Below are 20,685 nucleotides of genomic sequence, written 5' to 3'. Positions count from 1 at the left end.
GATGGTTTTGGCAAACAGGATAGCAGGACCTATGATTCTATGACATCTAGAAATTGTAAGACCCGCACGATTTCTGTTAGCGTCAAGGGAAAGCTTGTAACCCAAAACTACACATACATGCGTCTAGCTGAAGCATTTGAACTATCTCAATTTCTTCTCCTTTCTAATATGCTAGAAGTATTTTCCAATCTTAGAAAAGCAATGCTCGGTTTCTGCTGAGCAGCATTTGAATTATATGAATATCGATTGCTTTGCAAGGGGAATTGCGGTCTGATTTTCCGTTACTTATACATCTGTGTCTGTATTTTGGCATTTATTGGTCCAACCCCCTGGTAGATTGCCCGCATCTGTAGTGTCTGTATTTTGATATGTGTTGGCCCAACCCACTGCTAGATTGCCTGCACTCGTGTCTCCTGCAGGCACGTCCGTGCTGTCCCCATCCCCATCCCTGTCCCGGGACGTGCTGCCCTTCTCTGCTGCAGTTTGCTTGACGTGGTAGAAAGGATTTATTCACTTCTGCCCGAATGCAATAAATCCCTTTGCACAGCTCTGCTCGGAGGCTCCGAGGTGGTAAAATACACTGCGGGCGTAAAGTCCGATTCAGCACGGCTTTCCTCGGCTGCAAAACGCGTCGAATAAACAGTTTCAGCTCTTTCGGCGTCAGGAAACGCTTGAGTCTCAGAAAAGCCCATAATTGAGTGTACCTGTGGCACAGGGCTGCGTCTAATCAGTCGCTGTGTAGGTGGGTAGTGTCAAGTGCCATTCATCTGCTTCCCCTGAGATCTGTGGAAACAAGGAGGAGGGGAAGCGATAAGACAAAGATATATAACCATGTTGACCACTGAAGTACATGGTTAACAACTTAATTATCTGAGTTCAGCTATCAGTCAGAAACAAACCTGTACAATTTAGACATACTTTATAATTTGCTATAAAAATGGCATAATGATAAGGACAGTGTCGCTAGAATTAGAATCTGCATTAAGTGTGTTTAATTTAATTTTTCTAATTAAATTTCTAATAGCTTAAATATGTGCACTGATAAAATGGTTAGCCACCTGCATTTAAATGCCACCTGATGCGTTTATTTTGGAACAGTGGAAGATTGATATAATTTGAGCTCGAGTTCCTCTGAAAATTCCTTTATTAATGGGCGTTAAATTATTCTTGGTGGCGATGCTGCTCGTGAAGCCGGAGCACCGCTGCCGTCGTGGGATGATGAGATGCTGCGCATCCAAAAACGTTCCCTGTATTTCCTGAGCTGTTGGGAAGGGCTCCATTTAATTAGGGCTGAAAAGTTGTGCCGGCGTGTCGTGTGTCTTTGGGCTGCCTTTGCTGGGGGACGCTTGGTTAAATCGCGTTGAGTTCGTGGTGTGTGCAGTGAGGGTGTTGCCGTGTCAGTTATGGATTTCTCTAATTAACTTAATGGCCAAAAATGCCACCCACTGTGCATTGCAGTTTCAAGGAGATCCGCCTCTTCTCCTAGGCTGGAGATTTGCTAAATTACCCTTTTCTGAGCTGGAACTGTACACTTTTGCAAAGATCTCTGTCAAAAAGGGCGTTTAAAAAGTGGCCACAAAAATATGAAAAAAAAAAAAAAACACCACCCTCCTTCCTTTCATATGAGTAAGTGAAAATTGACATTTTGTTTTAATTCTGTGCAGCTGATCCTGCCAGGGGATATCTCCAGGCCAATTTGAAATGTGTAATAAATTACAAATAAAATAGTGATTAGAAAGCCCAGTATTAAAAAATCAAAATAGCTTAATTTCATGAATTTCACACTGCAGATATTGCTACAGGGCTAAAAAAAAAAAAGCATAAACCCACAAAATCAATGTTTATTAATAGTTTATTTGTACTCTGAGCTCCATTCATTCTTTGCATTTTACTACCCAAAGAGAGAGCTATGCTATCACGTCAATCCAGAGAATACAGAGGAGAGCAGGAGCCCTTCTCAAGGACAAATTAAACCTGGACTCTGTCTGGATGGGAAATAGAAATGCTAAGAGGCAAGGTCAGAACAAACCTTTCTCCCTGACTTCAGCTCTTCCACCTGGGCCATAAGCAGTAGTCCTTGCTCCGTGCCATCACTGATGCTGCTTGGGACCCTCTGCATTGCAGACCCTGTGCTGCTCACAAAGGAGGTAGTTATAAGGGTTCCCTGATGTTGTCTCTCTTCAACAAAGAGCCTAAAAGACAGCAAAAAAAAAAGCTGAGCACAGCGTGAGAAACTCGAATAGTTCGATGTGCCTGGAGCTGGGCCATGCTGGGGTCTGTGGGCACATGGGCAGCTGTGGCTGTGAGCTCCATGTGGAGCTCAACCCGTGTTGGCGGATGGAGGAGGTGGCGTGTAAAATTACATTAGATTAGATGTTTAACTGAGGGAGGAGTGAGGCCCTGGCACTGCTGCCTGGAGCTGTGAGTGCCCCATCCCTGGGGGTGTCCGAGTCCAAGGAAACTTGGTCCTTTTCAACCCAGGCCATTCTATGATTTGCTCTGATTGAAGGCCAGCCACAAGATCATTTAGGAGCTGATCCTTTGAGTTTGGTGCAGCGTATAACCAGGCAATCTCACATCAGGGCAGCCTGAGATGTGGGGGGCAGCCAGCCCAGAGCAGAGGTAGGGGTGGGGGGGCTTTGGAGTCCCTTCCAACCCAACGAATCCATGGTTCTGTGGTCTTTAACGTCCATTCCAACCCGACCATTCCATGGTTCTGTGGTTTTTAATGTCCCTTCCAACCCAACCGTTCTATGGTTCTGTTATAGTGCCAAGTGCTGATGGGTAGAGCAGGCAGCACGTGATGCTGAGTGCCAGTGGATGGAGGTGGTAGCAATCATGTTGAGTGCTGATGCAGCGAGGGGCTGTGCCAGGTGCTGTGGGTCTGTGCTCAGAGCTAAATTTGTATTTACTCCCTTTCCCAGGGAATGCCACCACCCAACATCCTCAGCAATGTCTTACTTCTGTTTCATGGCACAGGCTGTCTCAGCTCCAATGCCTGCTCCTTTGGTTCTGCCACACCTCTGCCTTCCTCACACTCTTGCACATGTCCCAGGGTGAGCTTTTAAAAAACACCTAAAGGCCGTTTTATTTTGATTCAAGCAGCGACACTCAAAAAGGTCAGTGTGCAAATCTTGCCCCTAAGCACTTTAAGCAGGAAGAACAGTGATTTTTCAGAACAAAACACAAGGAAACTCCACGCTCTGCCTAAGCCCCTGGAAGTCCATGGGATTCCTTTTATTGACTCTGCTGAGCGCTGGATAAGGCAGCAGAAGCGAACGCTGCTCGGATAGAGGGACCCCGACTTCTTGGTGTAGGATTGTTTTCAATTTCCTGACCCTTTGATCTCGTATGGATTCCCTTAACATTTACCTTGATATAAAGAATATTTCCAGCTGCTTGCACCGCTGGGGTGTTAATCCTGGAATATGCACACCTGGAGCTGGGTGGGGGTGGGCACAGTGATGCCACCCGGCCCTGTGCCCACAGCTGCATTCAGCTTTCCTGGATTTGCCACCCATCAATGTGTTTTCTATTCAAGCCTGTTCCATGGTTGGTTAACTGAGAAATACACCATTAGAAAGCGATGCTCTTTTTGCCCCCAGCCTTTAGCTGAGCTTTGCTGGGGGGGGGTTGAAACTTGGTCCTTTTCAACCCAGGCCATTCTATGATTTGCTCTGATTGAAGGCCAGCCACAAGATCATTTAGGAGCTGATCCTTTGAGTTTGGTGCAGCGTATAACCAGGCAATGTCACTTCCACACCTGTGGGTTTGGGCTGCACGCAGCACTCACCAGTGGCTCAGTAAAAGAAGCACTCCGTTTAGATCATCTGCCTGAGAAGGATGATAAACCGTAACCAGGCTTTATTGTCTTTTTGGATGAATTCTAATGAAATGAATTAATCTCCACAGAAAACGAGAAGTTTTTATAGCTGTAAATGTACATGAGAAATGAACGACAAATTTGCTGCGACCTTTTTAGGGCCGGTCCTTTCTTGCACCGAGGGTTTTGTGTACAGTCCTGTTATCGTTCACTTGTTCTTTATACTTCTTTTTTTCTTTTGGCAGCAACGTGCTCTGTTTGAAAGACCTTATTACATGTGATATTGCCAGCAGCCCATGTTCAGAACGCTTCCTACAGGAGCCGTGGCCACTAATGGTGCTCTTGGGTGCATGGCCAGCAGCCAGTGAGGGTGTGCTGTGGGCAAAGAGGCCAAAGAAGGGCATGGGGCAGGGGCAGAGCTCTGGATGTCTGCACTGCTGTGTGCACTCCAGCCCTCCCAGGCTGTTTGCTGGAGCCCCCAGTCCTGTGCTTCCGTGACAAACACTTTTATAATGCTTCATTATAGCAGGCGGCCGAGGGACAAGTGAGATGCGTGAGTACAAGAAAATGAAATCAGTGTTTAATTACTAAATATTCTACGTCTAAAAAAAAAAAAAAAAAAAAAAGCTTAAATAATTCAGTTTGATTTGGTCTAATTAGCCTGATTTCCTAGTATTTAGCCCTAATTATGTGATACATAAGCCCTAATTATGTGGTACGTATACAGTGTGCTCTCTAAAGTTAAAGATCAGAATGGATACTGACTTAAATGATAAAATATGTTAAATTATTAATTATAATTAATCTTACAAAATAGGCATAATTAGTTTAAGTACTTTAGATATTCTACTTAATACCATTATGCATTATATGCAAGGTTGAAACATTTTACAAATACTGCCTCAAATGACAAATGCCAGCAGGTCCATGGGTGCCCATCTGCAGCCCCCATAGGGTTGGAAGGGACAGGCCCAGAGGAGTTCAGAAAACCCTTCCTGTTGTTGGGGCTGTGTGCGTGGTGGGAGAATTGGAGAAGCTATATATGAATGTCTATAAACGTGTTGTTACTGGAATGACTTGTTGCTGAGTTCACTTCACCCTTCTGGACACACTGGAACAGGTTGCCCAAGGAGGCTGTGGATGCCCCATCCCTGCAGGCAGTCAAGGCCAGGCTGGATGTGGCTCTGGGCAGCCTGGGCTGCTGGTTGGTGACCTGCACACAGCAGGGGGTTGGGACTGGATGAGCACTGTGGTCCTTTGCAACCCAGGCCATTCTGTGGTCGTGCGATTCTGTGAGTTGCTGCCTAGCACACAGGCAGCAGGAGAGCTTGAAAAGCTGTGGGCTTTGCAGGTTGCAAGATGCACCTTTACAGCATTTGTCTCTTTGCTTGATAAACAGTAGAGTTGCCCCAGGTATAATACTGTTAGATAAAGCAAAGCGCCCTCCAAGGCAGAGGTATTTATAGTTCTGCTATTAAAACGTGCCTTACAGCTCATTTCTCTAACGTAATGTTGGCAAAATTAGGCTGAAATTACTGCGAAAACTGCTTCTCACCAGATTCTTTTTTATAGTTCTGTCCTTTGATTAGGTCGGGAGTTGGCGGGGTCAGCTTTCCTCGGTCGCCGCGGTGAGTATGCAGCAATATGCAATAGAGATATAAGAGCCGACTCCAAAGGCTCTTGGAAAAGTGTTTTCTATTTCAAGATTTGTGGGAACAGAGTGGAGGAGGACGTTCCAGGATATTTTCACAGACCAGCTCACCAAGTGCTGGAACCCATGGCAGCGACTGGCAGCACCTCCCTGCATCCTGGCACACTGCCCAGCTATTAATGGGCGTAATGAAAAATAGGAGTGAGTTCACCTTGAAAACAGTCACATTATCAATATTACAAAGGCTCTCTCTATTTGATTTTTAAATTGCTTGCTGTAAAAAGTAGACCAAAATGTGCTTGAAAGCATTATTTGTAGATTTTCTTGCTGTGTTTTGATGGAAGCTATAGAATACACTGTAATCTATTGCTACTTACGTTCTTTTCTGGTAAGTGTAACCAATCATTCTTTTATTTTTTTTTAATTTGTATGAGCATTCCTGCATGTATTCCAATGCAATATGAAATCATGTATGTTGTAATGAGGTGTATGTGCATTGCAAGCCGTGTGTGCATGCATCTAAGTAGTCATCTACAGCATCATGTCATCTTCTTGGGGAATGCATGAACACAAGCCAGGCTTGTGAGTCTGAAAATGCACTGTAGAATATAGGGGATTTAATCTGCCATACATTTCTGTTTCCTATATAATGACAAAAAAATTAAATTATAGGGAGGAAGGCTTGAACTATTGACACCTTTCATACTTTGTCATGAAACCATGACAATAGGAAACAAAGTATAGAAAGATTATACACGTGTACATTGGGAATCCCTTTACATAATTCATACTATTTATACCAACACAATATTTGAGGTGTTGGCAATGCCAGGAGCATGAAAGAAGCTAAAGTGTGAGAGAAGTAACCCGGGGTGTAATTTATAATTAATACAATCAGATATAGTGGGGCAATGAGCACCAGAACAGCACTAGGAGAGAACTGTAGACATTGCTGGTTCGACAGGGAGTGCCTGGGGATGGGCTGGTGGGCTTCATTTGGGACCGTGGGGCAGCATCATGCCGTCAGGATACTGCAAAAAGGGGAGAAGTGCTCTTCATTCTCGTTCCAATTTCCTAACTGTTGGGATGTGGAAATCACAGCATACTAGAGAGTGGTTTTGCAGAACAGGTGAGCTTTTCAAATATTGTAAATGTGAGAATTCATGTTAGATATGCAGCTGATTTTTGCATGTTGAATAGATTAAATACACTCGTGCACTTCTTGATGCAAGTAACCCGCAATAGGATGAGAGGCAATGGCCTCAAGTTGTGCCAAAGGAGCTTCAGGTTGGATATTAGGAAATAATTATTTTCTGAAAGAGTGGTTGGGCAGTGGCACAGCTGTTCAGGGGATGGGGGTCAGCAACCCTGGGGGTGTCCCAGAGCTGTGGGGATGTGGCGCTGAGGGATGCGGGCAGTGGGCATGGGAGGGTGGGTGGGGTTGGACAGGGGGATCCCAGAGGTCTTTTTCCAACCTTAATGGTTCTGTGGTTCTATGTTCACTTGTCCAGAATGAAGTGGAACAAGGAAGCTGCTGTGAGGGGAAGAGCCAACTGCTGCAAAACAGAGTGAGGTGGTAAGATCTTTGGATTGGGATGCTTTGGGCCAGAAGAGATGGTTTTGTTCCATGCAGTTTGTCTCCCCTTGTGTGGATCTCCCATGTGCAATGTCCCAGAAGGCTCCAGGAAATTCCCACCAGGAGCTTCCCTGTTCCCTCCTGCCTGGTGCTGAGCAGGTACCAGATCCAGTGTCCCCGGGTGCTGCCTGCTCACAGCCAGGCTAACTGCTAGCCCCTCTCCTTCCATTTCACCGGCGTCCTCCTGTTTCTGCTCCACGCCGTATTGGCTGTCTTCTCACCCTGTAGCAACATACGCATTTGAATAATGGAAAGGACACCTTAAATTACGTTGTCTGCAGATATTACTGGGACTCCCAGGATTTGCCATGCTGGATCAGAGCGCTGGTCCATCTCATGGGGCTCCTGCCCTGCAGCACCTGTGTGTGGTGCGTGGCAGGGCTCAGCCCTCCCAGTGCTCACAGGGAGCACCCCAGGCCCTGCTCAGGGCACCTGTACACTCTTTCTGAGCTGCTACCTTGACATAAAATAGCTTTTCTCTCTGTATTAAACTCCCCGTAAGATTTTCTCCCATTTTCACAATTCTGTTTCCCCTCCTCCCCCATATTTACATTATTTTAATAGTTTGTTTTAACCACGCTTGATTTTTCAGGTCGTCCTTTTACAGCATGAACTGTGTTATCAGGAAGATGTGAAATAAATGTGACAAAGCGATACAGTCCTTTAAATCTGCCTTAATTTTACTGGGAACACTGGTGAGTGAGGCTGCAATGGCTGAGATGTCTGAATGTCTCTGCACACATGGGCGCACAGAAGGGCTGATTGTGATGTTACATGTAACACTTTAGATCTTTTCTGAATTTTCTCATTGCCATTTCGGTCTCTTTTCATCACCCTTTGCATTGCTAAGCCTATCTCTGCTCTGTCAGACCCATCTCCCCTTGCACTTCAGCCCCTCCTGCGGATGCTGGTCCAACACCAACACAAGGCCCTGCTCATTGCTAGCTGGGATTGCTCTTCCCATCCATTCATTCTCTGCCTGTGCTACGTAACACAGGCAGAGGATGCAGTGCTGAGCCAACTGTGGGAAATAAAGAAGTGCAGAACTGTACTTTTTTCCTTGAAAATAGAGGATTTGCTCTGGTGAGGGCTGATGAGTGCTCAGGGGGCTTCCTTGCTGCACTTCAGGTGGGCAGGGGCTCCTGGTATTTCTTTGTCTTCCCTGGAAGCAGATGGTCCAGTGCAGAGGGAATCAGCACAGCACAGAGCAAGGGACTCTGGTTAAGACCATGTGCAAACACACTGTAAGCTGTGCTTTCCTGGGGCATTAATCCATGAAGATATTAAAGAAGCTACCAACAGCACCTCCCTACCAAGAGACCTGCTGGTAGGCCATGGTCACTGGTGCAGAGTTTTCTACCCTGTCGTTTCCCGTCAGACCTATTGCCTCCTCTGCTCATATGGGTCCTCATGTCTGCTGGGGATATGTTGAGGTCAGGAGCATTGTGGAATTTTCCTCTAGAAAAAATACGTTGGAGCATTTTGTAACATAGAATGGTGTGACCAGTAGAGAGCTGCAGAGGTACAAGTACACACAGGTGTCAATGGAGACACTGCCCATAAGGGAATCATACAACCCCAGATTCAAAAGAATGGTTCCTCTCCTATCTGCCTGCTTACCTTTGTATTTACATACATTTGTTATTTTTGTCTATCTGCAGCAAATGCAAGGCAATACCAGGCACTGTGTGAAGCTTTGCATGTGGTTGACCTGCTCTGCTCTAGGGGCTGTGTATGGTTAGAGTGTGCCTTGAGATCTACAGGAGGAACAGCACAAGCAGGTGTTTGTACTGCTTGCTTATCACAGGCATCTTCAGGTACCCTGGGCTGTAATTGTAAGGGATTATTAAGTAGGAACTGTATGAAAATGGGGACTGTGTACCAAAGCTCATGGCTCTTGGTCAGTACCCAAATTAGAAACCTGGAGACTTCAGGTGGGGCCAGCTGTGGGTTGTCTGTGAGCAGTGTTTGATCTCGTGGTGTACTCCTCAATGGCAGAGACTTCTGTTTAACATTTTTGTTCCTTCCAGTCTCTCTTGTTCATTTAAAGGAAATCCTCTTTCTCCTTGACAGCTGCACATGATTACCCAAACCCAGCTAAATCTTGAGTGAGACCAGTTCCTCCACAAACCAGATGTGAAACCAAGCATCTGACCTGATGTCACATTTGAAAATAGCAGGGCTGGAAGGAGGAGGCATGGCAATGAGAAGTTTGGGTCTGTTTTAGAGGTCAGAAGCAAGCCCACTAACCTGCACTTGGCAGGTGTGTTGTGCATCACCCTGCCTCCAGTGAGCAGGATGGGCTTGCTTCCATCCACACTGCCTTCCTTCCATCCACACTGCCTTCCATCCACGCTGCCTTCCATCCACACTGCCTTCCTTCCATCCACACTACCTTCCTTCCATCCACACTGCCTTCCATCCACACTGCCTTCCTTCCATCCACACTGCCTTCCATCCACACTACCTTCCTTCCATCCACACTGCCTTCCTTCCATCCACACTGCCTTCCTTCCATCCACACTGCCTTCCTTCCATCCTCACTGCCTCTCAGCAGCCATGGGTAGGAGTGTGTGCTCAGCTCTTTGTTCTCGCCCAGCAGGAGGCAGGTTCCTGCTTCCCGTGTGCCTGGGTGCTCTTTAATCTATTGTTTGTCTTATAAAATGGCTGAATATAACAAAGATCTTTTGGTTTATTGAAACTGCCTAGGAAAAAAAATTATTTAAACTAATACACAGAGGAATTCCTAAATCTTGGTTTCGTTGGTTTTTTGTTGTTGTTGTTTTATTTTATTTTATTTTATAATTCTACATTACAGTACAGGAAAAAAAAAAAATCTGTCCTTCTGTCTGGCTAATGTTAGTTTGATGATTATACTAATATTAACTGCTTTACTTGAGTAAGCAAAGAAAAGGTAAAATACCAGTCAGACCAGCTGCTAATTCACAGAGTGTTGTACGACGGTTATTAAAAATACCCAAAAGATGTACCTTTGTGGTTCAGTCTTTTGAATTAGAAGCAGAATATTAATTTAGGCCTGAAGCATGATTAAACATTGTAAGGCCCCCTAAGAATTTTCACCAAATTTTCTTGGATTTCTCTTTATTGGGTCTTCCTCGACTGTGTTTAGCTCTGTAATTGCTTTGCTCCTTTGTTGATAGGCTAAAGCACAATGTGATTTTCTCCATGTCATAATATTTAAGAGGATGGTTCAATGTTCCGCATGTATGATGTGCAGCTGGGGCACACGGAGCCATGATGGGGGTGTGGGCTCTCCGTAGCTTTTCTTTTTCCCTTTCCCTTCCTTTTTTTTTTTTTTTTTTTTTCTCATTACTTTTGCAGCTCTGCAGAAGGAAGTCACAAAATTTGTCGGTGTGGGCAACAACCCAGAAAATGCAATATGTGTCTGTGTGGGGAGAAAAGGAGCAGAACCTGCCCCAGCACCTAGTGCTAGGGGGAACAAATCCATGCCCAAAGGCTCGTGTTATTTTGTATTTTTGTCCAATAAAACTGTATTTGGAGACTTATTGAAAATTTAGATTTCCAAAGCAGAGTTGTAGGAAATTCCAATAGTAGATTAAAAAAAAAAAAAAAAAAAAGAGGTAAAAAATCCAACTCCTTCTCTGCTCTCCTCTTTTGGAGAATAAATTCAAAACGTTACATTAGTTCAAGTTCCCTGTGGGGATTGAAGAGTTAAAATGTAATTGGTAAAACCCATTATATGAGTAACGAAAGGAAAAACATATTTGGCAAACAAAACAAAACAAAACAAAACTAAGATCCCAGAGCATGAAGAGGATGTAACTGGCATCATGAGACAGAGGAATAAGGAACAAGGTCCTCTCAGTGCCCAGCTCTGGGACACACAGAACCAGGTCCTTGTTGGGTCCATCCATCCCTGGTGCTCCATCGAGGGCAGTGAGGGGGGGAAGGGCTGCAGTGCTGAGTGCTTGCAGGGCTTCCTGGGGAAAGCTTAGCCCGAAGGGAGGGGGTGCTGTCACAGGGGAATGCATGTGCATCACTCTGAGATCCTGAATTGCTTTGGAAGGCCTAATATTTGGCTGGGCTTAGGTAACTTATGTATAGAACCACTAAAACTCTTAATATGTCAGCAAAAATGCCAGCCTAGTTCTAGTAGAGATATTCAGACATATTGATAACGTTACTCAAAAGGGTAATAATCATCTTCTACATGCATTGATAAACACCTCCAATTCCTCACCATTTTTAAAGAGCAACACGGTTTGCTAAAAATACCAGAATTTCCCTTTTACACGATACAAAATAAGAGAGAAGTAATGAAAAAGGACCGTGCTGCCTCTGAGATGTGCCCCAAGGCCACCTTTGAGAGCAGGATGGGGATGACAGTCAGCAAAAGTCTGAAACGCATTTTATTTGTGCCTCTTCAATGAATGTTGGGAAGAACAGCAAGTCTGTGCTGACAGTGATGCTGAATGTTGAAGCATATCAACAGTATGGAGAATGAGCTAGCTGTTCATTAAGAAATAATGATTTATGAAGATAGTAATGACAAAAAAAAAAAAAAAAAACATATTTTGAGGCATCGCATCCAAAAATCTTTTATTTAAATTCCTTACGAGAGAGGGAGGAAGAAAGGAAGGGGGAAGATATTAATTATATAGAGAAGAAATTTTTAATCAGAAGAAGTTTGATTTGAATTGGGATAGTAAAGGTTACAACCAAGTAGCAGAGCCTGCAGGAAGCACTGTGTGGCATCTCAGAGCGTCAAGGTAAAAGGTCACTGAAGCTCTAATCATAAACTCTCTAAAGCATTTCTCAGAGCTTCTGTAACTCCTCCTGGAAGAGCAATGGAAACAGAAACGACCAACAGACCTTGAGAATGACCAGGATAACGAACTGAGTGATTGCTGCGCTGCGGCAGCTCTCACTTTGTTCTCCATAAAGTCGGTAACAACAACGAGGATCTCAGTATCAGCAGGGGAGCTGCGCCCAAATAATTATACAAGGTCAGTAACGATCATTGCTGAAATACGAAAAAAACAGGCAACCCCAAAATGTGTTGTCCTGGTCGAGCTAGCGCGGAGCAGTCAGTGCATTAATTAGCGGTAACAGCAGAGCAGACACTCGGTTTTCTGACTCAACAGTGCAATTAAAACCCCGCCGCTCCCCGAAAGCGCCGGCTGTTAGCTGGGATTTGGGATCAGTTTCCTTTCAGACTTTCTCTGGCTGTGATTCATGCGAGTTTGGAGTCCCAGTTAAGTCATGTGATCCCAAAAAATCATTTACAGTCTTGTGAATACGATTTGGGTATGTTCAAATTAAATGGGTGTTCTGATGCACTGTTTTTAAGTTTCCTGCGACGTGGTGGGCTCTTTGTTTAAAAGGGAATTAATTGCATTTCTTCTTCCAGCGCAATGTTTGTAACCCTGCAGTTCTACCATAGCACCCAATGGGCTCCCTTGATGACACAGCCTTTTCCCCAAGGGCTGCCTGCTCCCATTTGCTCCCATTTGATAGGATAGCTTATGTACAAATTCAGTTCAGAGCAATCGTGCTATAGATGGCACAAGTCAAACTATTGAGAGAAATACAGAAATTGGTGTTTTGAAGTCCTCAGTACAGTCTGAATGCAGTACTTCAGTAGGAAATGTGAAATACACGTTTCCCATTGCTGCCTTGTTCTAGATCAGCCCCCAGGAGCTCAGTCCACAGCACTTCCCTGCTCCCTTCCTGTGCTGCAGGAGCTTCTGGCACAAACCCAGGATGTGGAAATATCCCTACCTGCTATGGGCTAATGTGGTGGGAATCACAGAAACAGGGAACCATGAAGACTGGAAGAGTCCTCTTGGATCCCCAAGCCCAACCCTAGCCCACCGTGCCCTTCAGTGCCACATCTCCATGGCTATTGAAAACTGGATGGATCGTAGAATCCTAGAATGGCCTGAGTTGCAAAGGCCCACAATGCTCATCCAGTTCCAACCCCCTGCTGTGTGCAGGTCGCCAACCAGCAGCCCAGGCTGCCCAGAGCCACATCCAGCCTGGCCTTGACTGCCTGCAGGGATGGGGCATCCACAGCCTCCTTGGGCAACCTGTTCCAATGATGGATTCTGCCATCCTCCACTCTCACTTGTTTTTAACTCTTACCACATATCCCCGTTTTTGTGTTCTGTACAGTTGCTGTGCATTTCAGCCATGAGCAAGAGTTTATGCTGAAGCTGTGAGTTTTCCCAAGAGAGCAGAGACGTGACACGTGTACCAGATGCAAGCACACAGTGAGTCCTGTCCTTGCTCTGCAAGATGAACCCTTTCCATTTCTCCAGTTGGTTCTGTCTCTGCTGACTAATCGGGCCTTTGTTAACGAGGTGATGTCCTCAGCAGCTCCTGCCACACTCTGGGGAAGGTTCCTGCATCCCAGAGGCAGTGCTGCCTTTGGGGAGGGCTCCTGGCGTGCAGCTCCGCCATCCCAGGCGGTGAGTGCTATGAATAACAACGCCAATCACTTGGAGTCACTGCAAACTCACAATCATCCGCTTTCTGCATTATCATTTTTCCATATGGGAAGTGGAAAATCATTTTGAGTGTGTAGAAGCAGATAAGTATTCCGGTCCTGGACGTTTTCTGAGCTTGTTTACTGAGCGCCCAGGCTCCAATCGCTAGATCTAATTGACCAGGAGCAGCGTGCAGCATCGCTCTGATTATTTTTGGAGCTATCTGCACCAAGAGGAGCACTGACTGCCAACGGGTGCTGATGTCCCTGCCCTTCCATTGGGGCCCTGGATCTCCTGGCATTGCCCCAGATGCACAGAGATGGGGCAGAGCCCAATGACCAGCCCCTGGGAAGTGGCACTTGAGTCTTGTTTTTTTGGCTCGCACTGCCCTAGTGATGGCACCTATGGAGTTGTTTGGGGCAATCTTCAGATTCATTCAAAAAAATGAATCCAAAAAAAGCCCAAATAAATACAGGCTTGCTACATCCCAGGAACCCCCCCTATCTGTGTCATTTCAAGGTGCTTTATTTTTAGGTGTGGAAAAAGTGGAGAACTGTGACCTATTGTACCACCTATAAATGAAAAGTAGGTACTAAATATTTTATTTTTCCCCACTGCTCTGTTTATTCTTCTGCCTCGCTTTTCAATCTTCATGCAAAGTTTGTGCATGAGTGTGTGTGTGCTTTCTCTCCAAGAGCACATACAGTATCGGTAAGCATGGGCTGGATTTAATAATTCAAAGTAATATGAAACCTTGCCGGTATGGAAATGGGCTTGTGATTGGCTCGATCTGCTAGCTAGATGGGATGAAAAATCTCATTTTTGGAAAAATAATCAAAGATTATCAGCTGCATCCAGGAATTGTTGGGGTCTCGCAGAGAATGGCCGCTTTCTCTGCACACATGCGTTCAAACCCCCCGACACACAAATATAATGCTTATATTCAGCATGCACCCATATATCTTCGTGTTGTACCCCTGTTACCTGTCTCACTTCCTGGTCTTTGTGTTGCTTTTTTTCCAAGGTACTAGCAAAAGAATAAGGTCTTTGCATGAAGGTGATGCTCTAGTAATTGGTGTACAGAAGGAGAGCATTAACAGAAGCAAAATGTGGGAAATAGCACAGGGCTGTATCAGCTCTGCTCTTTCATCTCTTGCTCTCTTCATCATTCACAGATATATATTTGTAGTGTCTTAAGATATTTAGCATTTTGCTACCAAAAAGAAGTATTCAAGGAATGTAACCTGAATTACAGCGCAGAGAAACAGCACGTAAATATGTACATATATATACTATAGGTGTCAGGTACGGATCCCCACACATCACAGAGGAAAAAAGGTATCTTTAGCAGAGAGCAATGCCCTTCACTTGGAAATACTCTGGCCATCACATTTTAGAGGAAAAATGAAAACAGCTTAAAAGTTTTTAATCCGGTTAAGGTCCTCAAAATTCACTCTCTCTGCCCTTTATAATGCCTTCATATATATGTATATGAGCAGACGTAGATGCATATAGATATGAGCAGTATATATACGTGTTATTTTTTCTACCTCTTATACAAATATAGATATAGAGCACCATGATTGGAATTCCCAGGGGGTATTTTTGTGGAACTTCAGAGCGAATGTGGCTGACACTTGTTCTTTGTTGCCCTTGGGCTACCGGTTTGATCACCGACCGAATGGATTTATCCGTGTCAGCAGAAGGAATTTTTCACTCTTGTCGTAGGGATATTTTAAAACCTTTCTCATGTGTAAATGAAGTGCAAGTACATTCAGGTGCTCCGTGTTTCAGCCAGCTTTGGTGAGGCGAAGGGAGAGGTGCCAGCAGGTAGAAGGGCTGAGAGCTGACGTCTGAAACCCTCTTTTATTGAGCGACTCCGGGAAACTCGCTGCAGTCGAGAGGCCTGATTTGTTCTGAGCATGGATAGCAGGCACATGGAACGCCAAAGAGCAACGCTGAAATAATTGGTGCGAGGATAGAGAAGCTTAATTTTGATGAAGCAATTAGCGGTTGTTTCCTGATTGCTCTTACTACTGTGAAGAGGAGGTGGAAAAGATCGTGTCACCTCCATCAATTCCAAACCATCTCAGGGCTCTTGAGACCTTTTGCCCCAGGATTGGGCACCAGTGAAAGTTGCTTTGAATTTTTTTTTTTAGAAAGTGTATTCTCAAGAAGGTTAAACATAAATTAGTCATAAAGCCGACAAAAGAGAGAGGAAAGGACGGGGCTGGATGATTTTCATCCAAATCTCTGTGTTTTCAAACTGTTAGTGTTAAATTTGGAGGGAAAAAAAAAAAAAAGCAACACCCCACACCAAAATAAAAGAAGATCTGAATTCTTTTTCTCCTTAAAATAAAGATAATAAAAACCCTTTGGAAAGCAGCACCGTTTATAACCTCAGACATGAATGTGCCATGTAATGCTGCAGATCTGAGCGGTGTTTAAGACAACAAAGTGCTATTTGATAGTGTAGCCTTTCTGTGGAACAGCTCCTCTTCCTGCCTTTGATGTCCGGATGGTTTATTTAATCAATTATTAATCAAAGTTGTGGCATTCTTCTTATATATTTAGGTAAAAAAACTAAAAGATGCCTTTTCTTGCTTAAATAGAATGCGGAAACACTCGCTTTTGAAGACATAAAAAAGACACATTGGAGAGATTCCAGTTCTGAGTGCTCGAGCAGTGCGTTGAGGAACAAGGAGGAAGAAATGCCCGTTTCTGAGTTGTGCTGAACCGCTCGACTCGGCCGCCTCCGAGCAACAAAAGCACTACAAATAATTAGATTAGTGTTTCCCTGGCACAGGTGCTGAACCCGACACGGAGCAGTGCCGCGGAGCGGGGCGGGCAGCCGGACAGCGCGGAGCATCGCGAGCAGTTGGTAACATTTGGCAGCTTAACAGAGAAAAAAATGACTGCTAGGGAAATCTCAACCGCCGCTAATTAGCAGCAATGAACTGTGGGTAAGGACAGTACATTTTAATGTGAGAAGAATTTTACAATAACCACCACACTGAAAGAAATAGAACGAAATGCTCCCTAGCTGACCCTTGTGGCAATCTAAGCTGCATATTGCAATAATCCTGTAAATTACTATGCTTTTTTATACAGTAACTTGGAGTTAATTAGTAATTTAACATTCCTCTACGCTATTAAATGTCTTTCTTGCATTATATTATGTTGTTTCATGGTCTTACCTTAACACTAATGGGGTTTAGTTATATTTTCTCAAAACAGTAACAGTAAAATAAAACCGGGATGGAAAATTAATTAGCTCTCTTTTACCTCTGATGTACCTGTCGGTAACAATTAGGCAACCAGGCTGGGCACTGCTGGGGCCGGGCGGGAGCTGGGTGTGGTGGGACGTAATGGGAGCTGATGGGACACAGTGGGACACGATGGGATGCAATGGGATGCAACGGGATATGATGGGATGCAATGGGATGCAATGGAACGCGATGAGACGTGATGGGATGCAGCGGGACGCAATGGGAGACGCTGAGATGCAATGGAACATGATGGGACACAATGGGATGTGGTTGGCACACGATGGGCTGCAGTGGGATGGTGCTGACAGAGCAGTGGGGAGGTGTCCCCAGGGCGCGGGCGCCCGGTGAGGATGGAGCTCAGCACTGTTTGAGCCTTCCTCTGCCCCCTCCCTGCAGTTGCACAGCTCCGTGGGCTAATTAGGCTAACCAACGATGACGGAACCTGTGATCTGAGGGAAAGTTTCGGCTATAATTATGTGGGGCATCAGGTGAAAGAGTCTCCTCTAGATGAATCCCGCACAGATTAAAAGTCGGAGCGCTTTTTCTCTCCCTTCCTGCTCGCCGGCCATCTTCTCAGCCGCAATCTTTGCTTCGTTTTGCAGCCGTTGGTTTGGAGCTCTCACCTCCGTGGGATCGATGCGGGCACCACAACGGAGCGGTTCGGTGGGACGGGCCTGGAGGGAGGGATGGTGCGCTTGGAAGGGCTGAGTCCAACACAAAACGCTTCCAGAGGACTTTGTCTCTGGGGGCTCCTGCTAAAAGCAGAGCTGCTACCATTTAAAACCCCATTCTTTGCAGCTGGATTTGAGCATCCATAAAAAATTCATCCGTGCTTTAAGAGATTTCTGCTTTTCTGTCCTCTCCATTGTTAGACAAATTGAAGTGTGCACTCTGAAGGAGTGTGGCAGTGAACTGAGAATTTATTTACTCATTCGATTCTAATATTGAGAGAATCTGCTCTCCCCGTTCAAAGGGTAGAGCAACAATGCGAGTGACATCGGGTCAGCGGCACTTCACAGCTACCTGTGAGATAGAATTGTTCTCCTGGCAGATAGGAAGTGACTGAAACCTCTTTTTCTCATCAATGTCTATTATGATTGATGGCTCTATGGTCACACTGAATATGCCCTTTTTAAATAATTCACAATGTCATCATCATAGTACTAGTTTATAACTAGCCTGTTATTTTTACCTTTGTTCGTTCACTAACGGGAGATTCGATAAATTAAGCGCTATGGATTTCGGTAGCATTAGGGCTGACTGAAACCTTCTTTTTCCTTTATGTTTTCTTCTTTCTTTCTTCTTTCTTTCTTTTATTTTTTTAAGATGAAGCCTTCTCACACGCTGTACCAAAGGTTTTTAAAAAGCCACAAGCATCAGGTATGATGATTCATTAAAAAACAGCTTACCAAATCAATATATTCTCTTGATGGCATTAATTAAAATATAAACAAAGTACCGAAATAAAGCAGCTGCCGTAACTTAGCTTGGATTGCAGTTCATCTATCATTCAGAGAGCAGCAAGGATGCATTTCAGACATCACAAATGCACGCTGTGGGTTCAGCACGAGAACTGGTTGTTAATTGATGCCGAATATTATTCTTGGAGTGCACTGGAAACAGTCCAAGTAGAAGGTGCTCAGTTTGGATAGCAGAATGATTTTAACAGTGGCTAATGGATAAAATATTTAATAGTGTACTTTGCAAATCAGGTTTTATTTGTTTTACTTGGAAATTGGGCTTAGTGAGTTCTATTAGAGGGTAGCTGAGCGTTTATCTTCTTAACTGTAGAAATGCTGCTGATAATTAGTGGATGTTAGGAATCACCAGATATGTTTCTTTGCCAGGTCTTTGTAATTAGAAGGCTTTATGCAACTCTCACGTTGCTTGAATTATTTTTTGTTTAACAGCTATAAATGTCTGCTTTGTTCCAAAGCCCTTCCTGTCCCTGGCCTTGGGGCTGTCCTGGAGCACCATGGATGTGCCCACACTGGAAGCAGGGCCCGAGCAGCCATGGGAGGACGTGCTGCTGGACAGACATGGGTGGCACCAGTGGTGCAAGTGCAAAGGATGAAGCTGCCTTGGGGAGAGGATGGGCTCAGCATGTGACAGTGACAGTGCAGACGTGGCTGAGCTCGAGATTCCCACACCTGGATATGGGAGCAAGAAACCTGAGCCTGTGTGGGTTGAAGAAGTCTGAAATTACATTCTTGGTGCTGTACGAGACCTTCTGATCCCTGGGATTTTTCACTGCTGTCATTAAGAACGTGAGTACCATCTGTGTCCTACAAGTATGTACCTGAGGTGGCTGCGCCTTGTAAACCGGAGCTGGGTGACTGTCAGCTCTTCAAATCTCAGGATATACGCCCGAAATCTTTCGTATTTTCTTAACTTTTTCTTCCCAGTAAGAAGCAGCTGCCTCCACAAAGACTGAGCTTTCGGAGATGCTCAAAGATGAGGCCTCACGGGAGCGGAGACGATGCTGTAGCCCTGCAACTCCCTTTAGGACCCCATGGTAGTAATTAATAAGAAGTCAAGTTCTCAACTAGCTGTGACAAATTGGAAAGCTGTGAATTTGGAGATAAGAGCGGAGGGTCACAGTTTATTTGTAACTGGGTTATCTAATCGTAATAAGCACTTACAGCAAAAAGCATCATAAAAGAAAATAGTACGGTACAAGAACCTGGGAGTAATTGGGTTTTCCCACACAAATAAGATCCACGTAGCAGAAGAATTTCCCTTTGAAGCAGCTGTTATAAATTTTGGGTCCACAGTTTCCATTAGCCCCTCATCATTACTGGTCCATTGCAAAATAGATAAAATGCATAAAGCATCGCCAACATTTGATATCGTAATCCTATTTGGTTTTATATTTACTCATGTTTCTCAATGTGGCCATAAGAATGGGCAAAGAGGGATAATACAACATTTAGTCTTCTTTTATGAAAATATTATAATGAGGTTTTTGGTTCTTTTTAATTTTTGATTTTTCATTATTTGGTGATTGGCTTAAAAATGTGTCTAATTTTGTGCACCATCAGCTTGGAGATTTAAGTGTAAAAAATGACAAATTCATTCACGTGGATCGTAGCCTTTAGAAGAATTTCTTCCTTCTGCTTGGAAGTGAGGGTGGGAATTAAGGAAAACAAAGTAACAGGGAAAATAATGGTTTATTTTCTGGGGCAGGAAACAGAAAGGTGAAGTGCTGACTCTGCAGCAGGTAACTGCAAACCTTCTGTATCAGCACTGCAAGATTGCTGGGGTTTTGGACAAAAGATTTGGACTTGATTTGATTTCTCTCCAGGCTTTGGGAGCTGGACTTTGAGAGCACATCTTCCCTAGCAGGTACACTGCTGCAGCAGCAAGCTGGGAAAATTAGCCTGAGTTTTCAGAAGCAACAGTATTATTTCTCTTCCCTTTTCCCTCATAGGCATCAGCTCCCTCCTGCATCAGTGCAAGAGGGCAAGAGAGCTTCTGATGCCGGCCTCAGGGGGGAATTGCTCTTCACATGGCACATCTCAGCCAGGTGGGTAACAAATCACAGGATCCCTATGTGGCATTTCGAGGCACAGGACTCCCAGATGTTGATGGGAGGGATGGGATCCATTGCTTTACGGGTGAAGCTAGCCAGCCCAATCCAGGGTTGCCTGGGGAAGGGAGGGAGGTTTGGTTTGGTGAGGCTGGAAAGAACAGAGGTTGCAGGCAATTGCTTCCAACTTGTGGCCCATGTTCATTCTCTAAGCCATCCCTACCAGTCCCCTGGACCTCCAGGGCTGTCTCACAGCCTTGCAATGACAACATCTGCACCATTAGTGCAACTCTTTTCTATTCTTTTT

The 20,685-nt window shown here is 44.8% G+C and overlaps 1 protein-coding gene and 1 long non-coding RNA gene across 8 annotated transcripts in view; both read left to right on the top strand.

Annotated features, from left to right (window-relative positions):
• NR4A2 (nuclear receptor subfamily 4 group A member 2) overlaps positions 1-5,670 on the top strand; it is a 169,642-nt gene extending 163,972 nt beyond the window's left edge. For 6 of the 7 annotated variants that reach the window (XM_085228044.1, XM_085228045.1, XM_085228042.1 and 3 more), the window contains one exon: positions 5,396-5,670. The gene's annotated coding sequence lies outside the window, so the exon portion shown is untranslated. The remainder of the gene's footprint in view (positions 1-5,395) is intronic. The other variant, XM_085228041.1, reaches the window with a different exon arrangement.
• Positions 5,671-7,812: 2,142 nt separating this feature from the next.
• LOC109368615 (uncharacterized) lies at positions 7,813-20,485 on the top strand. The gene is made up of 5 exons (XR_014884353.1): positions 7,813-12,098; positions 13,267-13,364; positions 14,115-14,165; positions 16,193-19,116; positions 20,280-20,485. It is a non-coding gene; the product is annotated as an uncharacterized LOC109368615 (long non-coding RNA).
• Positions 20,486-20,685: the final 200 nt, after the last annotated feature.

The sequence above is a fragment of the Meleagris gallopavo genome, chromosome 7, assembly GCF_905368555.1.
Source record: "Meleagris gallopavo chromosome 7, MGAL_WU_HG_1.1, whole genome shotgun sequence".
Lineage (NCBI taxonomy): Eukaryota > Metazoa > Chordata > Aves > Galliformes > Phasianidae > Meleagris > Meleagris gallopavo.
The sequence above is the reverse complement of the archived record's forward strand: the minus strand, read 5'-3'. Positions and strand labels throughout refer to the sequence as shown.